Below are 9368 nucleotides of genomic sequence, written 5' to 3' on the forward strand. Positions count from 1 at the left end.
GATAAAGTCATAAGGATAGTTGATTTCCTCCACCAGTCCAGCTCTGAAGGTGCCAGTGAGTAAGATCCGCCCCCCATAACTGATAGAACATGGCATGTTACCTGTAAGAGAAAGTTAAATTCTCAACAAATGGTAAATCTTTATGAAGTTTTACTAAAAAAATACTTTTCCCCTTTTAAAAGTCTATTATTAGGTCCCCTTTCAACAGGCTTTTTGAAGTACGCTAACTTATGACTACAAGGACTGCTGTCCCTCCCTTGGCAAATCATATAAGATCTCACCTTCCCTTATCTGAGCATCAGGAAGCCCACCCCCTCTCTTACTCAAGTGGCCCTTTCTCCACATGAGCGTCACAGACACTACCTCTCTGACCACAAGGCATTCCTGGGGGTTGGGGTTTGCCTTAGATTGTACCTGTGTGTAAAAGAAACCCGTCTTTTTGATGAACTAAGAAACTGAGGTGTGATGGCCTCCCAATGTCTGGCTGGTGGCGTCCTTTCTACATGCATATTTTCAGTTAGCAACACAGTCTTATTTTAAATTCTGAGTCCATGATCTTATTTTCATACCACAAAAGTAAGTGAAAAGTATATGGCGCTGGAGGACAAAAGTAAATGCTGTGAGAACTATCCTGAGAGAGAAAATCATTGGGGAGAACTGGAACCCTGGGGCGGTGGGCAGGCTCCAGTGGAGGAGGGACAGTGCTGAGCCCTTGAGTTGTGCTCTTTTTTCCCCATCTCATTGCCTTCGGAGAATCACTACTTCCCCTCTTACCACTATGAAGCTGTGTATCATTACGTAGGGCTGCCAAACAAAGTATCACAAACCAGATGGCTTAAAACAATCAGGAATATATCAACACACAGTTCTGGAGAGTAAAAGTCCAAATCAAGGTGTCAGCAGGGCTATGCTCCCTCTTAAACCTGTCGGGAAATCCTTGCCTCTCCCTAACTTCTGCCGGTTCGCTGTCAATCTTTGGTGTTCCTTGGCTCGCAGCTGCACAGCTCGAATATCTGCCTTGGTCATGCCATGATGTTCTCCCTGCGCGTCGCTGTCTTACATGGCCATCTTCTTATAAGGACAGCAGGCATACTGAATCAGGGCCCACCCTACTCCAGTGTGACCTCATCTTAACTAATTACATCTGCAACGACCCTATTTCCAAATAAGGTCACATTCTGATGTACTGGGACTAGGACTTCAGCTTATCTCTTTTGGGGGTTGGGGGGATACAGTTCAGCCCATTACAGAGTGATACACACAAACACAATTCCAGCAGCACAGGGTCCAATGGGGTTATGTCAGGAGTCACCAGAGTCTAGTTAACCCCTGAGTATTCTATTTCCCCTTCTTGGTAGCCACAGCCCTAACATGAGGTGATTCCAACTATAGGAGAAAAGCCCTTTCAGAAGACCAGTGCCAAGAGAGAAGATATAAGAGGTTCCCCAAGAGGTGCAGCCACCTGACGAGGGTCAGTAAAGGGGGTGATGAAGGCAGAGTGTGAGCCGCAGGTTCTCTGCTGTGGAATGTGCCTCTTCCCCTTTAAGACACCAGGTGTGGCATAATCTGGAGCCTGAGCCCGGGGCACCAGGAAGTGAGCTTACAGGCAGAAGTTTCAGACACATTTGAAACACAATCATGATAAAAGATAGAAATAAGCCATAAAACTCTACTAGATGAACCAAAATTAAGAGAAGAGCAGAACCAGAATTTAAAATAAAATTAATATCTGCAAAGAGACGAGATGATATTATTGACACAAGGAAGGAAAAAGCACTAATAAAGAATAAACCAAGTGGAAATATGGAATATGAAAACTAACATTTTAAGTAAAGAGCCCTGTAGCTGGGATAAAAGAAGGAATGTAATTGAAAACACATTAGTGGACCAGAAGATGAAGCTGAGGAACTCTTTAGAAGGCACCAGGAAGGAATGAAGACAAGGAAATTTTAGAGAAAATTTAAGTGATATGGATGCTGAAAATAGAAGTGTCAAAATTGATATAATAGGAATATTTAAAGAAGAAAAAGTAAATGGAGGAGAGAAAACATTTTTAATGTGATCTGGAATTAAGGATGGGTGACCTCAGACTGAAATGGCTCCTTGAGTGTCAAACAGGAGAGAAAGAAAAGAACACATGCACTAGACACTGTAATGAAATTTAAGAATATAAAAGAAAACCATATCCTAAAAGCTTTTAGAGAGAAAATATTACTTACAAAAGAAAAATAATGTGATTAACATCAGACTTAATAAGGATACTGGAAACAAGAGGACAAGAGAATAATATATTCATAGTGTTGAAAGAAAAAATTTTGAACCTAGAATCTTGTCCTTGGGGTAAACTGTCATTTAAAAGTGATGGTGCAAGATGAATAGGTGGAACACAGAGGGTCTCTTAGGGCAGTGAAACTATTCTGTATGGTTTTCTAATGGTGGATACATATCATTATACAGTTTTGAAAACTCACACAATGTACAACACCAAGAGTGAACCCTAATGGACTTTGGGTGATAATGATGTTCTGGTGCAGGATTTTGATAGTAGGGGAGGCTATTCATATGTGGGGGCAGGGGGTATATGGGAAAATCTCTGTACTTTCTGCTCAATTTTGCTGAGAATCTAAAACTGCTATAAAACTAACGGTCTACTTTTTTTTAAGTGATGGTGCAATATACTTATGCTCTCACTGAGACCCTTTTCTGAAAACACTTATTCTTACACAGGAAGAAGTATTATAGTAAAAAAGATAGAAATCCAGAAAAACAGAGTGAGATATAGAAAAGTAAGAGTCCACTGTACATGTATACTGGGTTTAGACAATTAAGTGAATGGCAGCTGATAAGAGCCAGGTTTCCTACTGTTGATGTGGGAGGTTATGGACAAGCAAGGGAGGAAGACTGGAGTGATCCAGGTGGCAACAGATTAAAGTTGGAGATACTGGGTTCAGCTTAATATACATCCAGATAGACATATACAGAAAGATGTATACATATGTGGGTTAATATATACACATGTAATTCCTTGCTTCGTCAGCTGAGAGGACCTAGAAGCAGTGACACTCCAGTGGCAATGACCATACTTGGCACCCAGATCTTGGTTTCTAATACCATTCTCCAATAAAAGAAACCAGAGGTCCTTAGAGAAACAGCTGATTCTAGGGTTGGGACAGGGAATATACAAGATGATCCAGGAGCATCTGATAGTGCCAGAAAGTAAGGGAGCACTTTAAAAAAAAAACCCACAATACTAGGAATATGTCAAAGAGACACAAGAGCAAACTGAAAGACAATGGCCAAAGCTGAAACTATTTAAGCAACAAAATAAACAACATAATATTGATTAGAAACCAAAGTGTAAAATATCTATGAGATCATATGATTAAATAAGTCGTTGATTGAACAAACAAACAAATGTGGGAGAGGAGACAAATCTGCCATGCAGAAGGATTTGAAATAATTTATGTAGATACTCTCCCCTCATGGAGGGGGAGCATAACTCCCTACCTTTGAGTATAGGCTATGCAGAGTGACTTCCTTATGCAAACAGGGGGAAAGAGTAATCTTACAGTGGAGAAGCCTGACAAACACTACTTCAAGTAGGTGACATCAAGGTTGACATCAACAATGATAAGTCGTGTTTATTTGATATGATGTGATGAGAATGGAACTTTATCTCTGTGGTATACCTCCTAAAAAAAAACCTTCAAACTCCAGGCTGATCTTGAGAAAAACATCAGACAAACAGCAATTGAAAGACATTCTACAAAATATCTGACCAGTACTCCTCAAAACTGTCAAGATCATCAAACACAAGGAGTCTCAGAACGTGCCAGTCTAGAGAAGCATAAGGAGACATGACGGCTAAATGTGATGTGGTGTCCCAGATGAGGTCCTGGAACAGAAAAAGGACATTAGGGGTGCATGCATCTTTACACATTCATGTTTTAATGTTCTTTGGATAAATACTCATAAGTAGAATAGCTGGATCACAGGGTAGATTTATTCTTAATTTTTTGAGGAAACTCCATACTGTTTCCATAGTGGCTGCACCAGTTTGCACTCCCACCAGCAGTGTATGAGGGTTCCCTTCTCTCCACATCCTCTCCAACACTTACTGTTTCCTGTCTTGTTAATTATAGCCATTTTGATGGGAGTGAGGTGATATCTCATTGTAGTTTTGATTTGCATTTCCCTGATAGCTAATGACATTGAATATCTTTTCATGTGCCTGTTGGCCATCTGTATATCTTCTTTGGAGAAATGTCCATTCAGATCTTTTGCCCATTTTTTAATTGTGTTGTTTTTCTGTTGTTGCAATGTATGAGTTCTTTATATATTTTGCATATTAACTCCTTATCACATATATGGTTTGCAAATATCTTCTCCCAATTGTTAGGTTGTCTTTTCATCTTGTTGATGGTTTCCTTTTCTCTGCAGAAGCTTTTTAGTTTGATGCAGTCACATTTTTTTACTTTTTCTATTGCTTCCCTTGCCCAGTCAGACATGGCACTTGAAAATATGCTGCTAAGACCAATGTCAAAGAGTGTACTGCCTATGTTTTCCTCTAGAACCCTATGTTCATCACAGCATTATTCACAATAGCCAAGACTTGGAAGCAACCTAGGTCCCCATCAAGGGACAAATGGATAAAGAAGATGTCGTATACTACTCAGTCATAAGAAATGATGAAATCTGGCCATTTGTGACAACATGGATGGACCTTGAGGGCATTATGCTAAGTGAAATGAGTCAGAGGGAGAAAGTCAAATACTGTATGATCTCACTCACAAGTAGAAAATAAAAACAAGGACAAACATAAAGACAGGGATTGGATTGGTGGTTACCAGAGGGGAAGAGTGGAGGGAGGAGGACGAAAGGAGTGAACAGGCACATCTGTGTGGATTGTAATTAGTCTTTGGGTGGTGAACATGATGTAATCTACAAAGGAATTGAAATATATAACAATGTACACCTGAATTTATATAATGTTATGAACCAACGTTACTGCAATTTAAAAAAAAAGAAAGAAAAAGGACATTAGGTAAAAACCAAGGAAATCTGAATAAAGTTTATAATAATGTATCCATATTGGCTCATTACTGGCAACAAATGTACTTTACTAATGTAAGATATTAAAATAGGGGAAACTAGGTGTGCAGTGTATGCAAACTCTGTACTATCTTTGCAACTTTTCTGTAAATATAACTATTCTAAAATAAAAATTTTATTCAAATAAAAACTTTTTTAAAAAATTTAAAAAGCATGAGTATAGCTTAGTAAAGTATACTATGATCTTAAAAATAACCCAAAAAAAGACAAAATATATCTCTTACAATATAGAACTAAAATCTACATTCAACAATTAGATTTCTCCTCAAATTCACATAAAACACTTATAAAAATTATAAAAATTATCCAGGTACTAGGCCATTGAGAAATTTTCAACAAATTTTTAAAAATAGGTATCTTATGGGGGCTGGCCCCGTGGCCGAGTGGTTAAGTTCGCGCACTCTGCAGCAGGCGGCCCAGTGTTTCGTTAGTTCGAATCCTGGGCGCGGACATGGCACTGCTCATCAGACCACGCTGAGGCAGCGTCCCACATGCCACAACTAGAAGAACCCACAACGAAGAATACACAACTATCTACCGGGGGGCTTTGGGGAGAAAAAGGAAAAAATAAAATCTTTAAAAAAAAAAAAAAATAGGTATCTTATAGACCACATTCTCTGAATATGTTAAAATTCAATTAGAAGGTAATAAAAAATATAAGTCCCCATCCACTTGGAAATTTTTAATAATTCTAAATAATTAATAGATCAAATAAAAAGTAATTATGAAAATTTAAAACACTTAAGAAATTAGTGAAAATATTCCATATCAAAAATTGTACAATGCGGTGAAAGTGTGCTTTGGGGAAATTTATCGCCTGAAATACTTATATTAAAAAAGAAGTGGGGCTGGCGCAGTGGCATAGTGGTGAAGTTCATGAGCTCCACTTCAGTGGCCCGGGGTTCCCAAGTTCAGATCCTGGGCACAGACCTACACACCACTCATCCAGCCATTCTGTGGCAGCATCCCACATACAAAATAGAGGAAGACTGGCACAGATGTTAGCTCAGCAACAATCTTTCTCCAGAAAAAAGAGGAAGATTGGAACATGTGTTAGCTCAGGGCCAAACTTCCTCACCAAAAAAAAAAAAGAAGAAGAAGAAGAAAGGCTGAAACCAGAGGCACCAAGTAGCCCATTAATGAGATTAGAAAATGACTAAATAAAACCCAAAGAAAGCAGAAGGAAGGATATAATACATATTAGCACAGAAATCAATGAAACAGTAAACAAAGAAACATTACAGAGGATTAACAAAGCCAAAGTCAAAAAAATAGCAACCTCTTAGGAAACTAATCAAGAAATAAATTAAGAAGAGATTTTACACTTTTCAGTGCTTGAAAAACTCTAAAGAGGCATAATATTTCATGACATGTGAAAATTACATAAAATGAAATTTCACTGTCCAGTGGAACACAACCACGCTTGTTCATTTACGTGTTGTCTGTGGCTACTTTCACACTCATATGGCAGAACTGAGGCGTTGGGACAGAGATAGTATAGCCTGGAATACATGACTGGGCTGCGTGGTCCTCAGCTCCACAGGCTCAGAAAGCATCCCTCGGCAGCACACGGATTGCCTGTCAGGGTGAATTTGTGCTTGTAAAGTTCAGTGCCAACTTGTTAGTTTATAAGAGACTGTGTTTGTGTTGACCTCACAGTACAGCATCTGGGAAAACATATCATCAAAGAGTTACATACGAGCCTGGGATTAGAACAAGGACAGCGCAGTAATTTTGAGAAGCTTTTCTCAGTTCCTTTCCCTGATCAGGGTTTTACCAATCTTTGCTTTTTTTTTTTTTTTTTTTACTGCAGTAACATTGGTTTATAACAATCTTTGCTTTTCGGAGGCTTCTTTTTTCTGAGTTCCACGATTACAGACAGAATATAAAAGAACCTACTAAATTACAATGTTTCAGTCAGCCCCTCTGATTTTTATTTCAAGGTCACCTTGATTAGAACTTTGAGCCTTCCTAGGTGTTATTTAAAAAAACAAAAACAAAAACCTAGTTAGATCTAAGATCCATTTCAAGTTAGTTTTTGTGCACAATGTAAGGTCTGTGTCTAAACTCTTTTTTTTTTTTGGATGTGGATGTCTAATTGTTCCAGTACAATTTATTGAAAAGACTATTCTTTCTTCATTTAATTGTCTTTGCTCTTTTGTCAAAGATCAATTGACTGTATTTGTGGGGATCTATTTCTGGGCTCTCTATTCTGTTCCATTGATCTAATTGTGCATTCTTTCATCAACACCACATTGTCTTGATTGTGGTAGCTTTATAAAGTGCTTTAAAGCTGGGTAGAATCAGTCCTTAGATTTTGTTGTTCTTCTTCAGTATTGTGTTGGCTATTCTGGGTATTTTGCCTTTCCTTATAAAATTCATAATCTGTTCATATCTATGAATTTTGATGTTAGATTTTTAACTTTATTTTAAAATATTTTAAAATTTTTATTGAGACTTTTTTTGACCATGTGTTATTTAGAAGTATGTTGTTTAATCTCCAAATATTTTGAGATTACCTAGCTATCTTTCTGTTATTGATATCTAGTTTAATTTCATTATGATTTGGGAGCATATTTTGTATGATTTTTATTCTTTTAAACTCGCTAAGGTGTGTTCTATGGCCCAGAGTGTGGTCTATCTTAGCGACCATTCCATGTGAGTTTGAGAAGAATGTGTATTCTGCTGTCGTGCGATGGGATATTGTGTAAAAGGCAATTAGATTCCAATGACTGATGGTTCTGTTCAACTACATCCTTCCCGATTTTCTGCCTGTTGAATCTGTCAATTACTGATATATGGTTGTCGAAGTCTCCAGGTATAATAGTGAGTTCATCCGTTTCTCCTTGCAATTCTAGCAGTTTTTGCCTCATGTATTTTGATGCTCTGTTGTTAGGTGCATACACATTAAGAATCATTATGTTTTCTTGGAGAATTGATCCCTTTATCATATGTAATATGCCTCTTTATCCCTGATAATTTTATTTGCTCTGAAGTCAGCTTTATCTGAGATCAGTATAGATACTCCCATTTTCTTTTGATTAGTGTTAGCATGCTGTGCTTTGCTCCTCTCTTTCCTTTTTTTTTTTTTTTTTGCTTGAGGAAGATTGGCCCTGAGCTAACATCTGTTGCCAGTCTTCCTCTATTTTATACATGGGTTGCTGCCAGAGCAGGGCTTTGATGGGTGGTGTAGGTCTGTGCCCAGGATCCAAACCCAGAAACCCCGAGCCACCAAAGCAGAGCACGCCAAACTCAGCCACTATTGCCACCAGGCTGGCCCCTATCCTCCCTGTTACCTTTTAACCTATCTGTGGCTTTATAATAAAATGGGTTTCTTATAGGCAATATATAGTTAGGTCTTATTTTTTTATCTGCTCTGACAGTCTCTTTTAATTGGTGTATCTAGGCCATTCACATTTAAAGTGATTATTAATATAGTTGGATTTGTCACCTTAGAAAGTGAATTTGCCTGTTGTCCCCAAAATGACTTTATTCAGGAAGAGCCAAAAGTTGCAATTTGGGATGTGCACGCTATGGCAAACCACAGGCAAACTGGAAAACAAAGCAAGGGAGCTGCTTTTATAGAGAAAAAGGGGGAGTAGGAAGGAGCTGCTCTAAATGAAAATCCATTGGAGGAAAGTAACTATCCAGGGCAGAAATGGCTTCCCATTGGCTAAGCTGTGGCATTTCCCATTGGCTGAGCTATTGCCCAGTGGCAGGGAAATCTTCCTTCAGTAATAAAGTCCTTTCACTTCCTATCAGAGATGCAAGTCTGTCTTCTCCAGTTTGGAGTAATTGACATGTGTGATGGGGTGAGAGCTTCCTCTACAGGCCTTCCCAACTCCAGTTTAGTTAAGGTTCTTTTATTAATTTCCACAAATTAATACGCACCTTGTGTGTAACTACTTTTTATTCATTGTACTTATTTCTTCTTTAAAATCTTCCCCTCTTTTTCTGTCTTCTCTGATTTAATTAAGCATTTTATCTGATTCCATTTTTCTTTCTATTTAGCTTATCAACTATGCTTTTAAAAATATATTTTTAGTGGTTATTTGGAACTAATCTGAGTCCACCTTCAAATAACACTATACGGCTATACAGGCAGCATAGGTACTTTATAACCAAGTATTCCCAATTACTCTCTCCCATCCCTTAAGACATTGCTGTCATTCATTTTAATTATCCATATGGTATACTATCCAATACATTGTTGCTATTATTACTTTGAAAAACAATAACCTTTTAGGTTAATAAGA

Source organism: Equus quagga, chromosome 16 (genome assembly GCF_021613505.1).
Source record: "Equus quagga isolate Etosha38 chromosome 16, UCLA_HA_Equagga_1.0, whole genome shotgun sequence".
Classification (NCBI taxonomy): domain Eukaryota; kingdom Metazoa; phylum Chordata; class Mammalia; order Perissodactyla; family Equidae; genus Equus; species Equus quagga.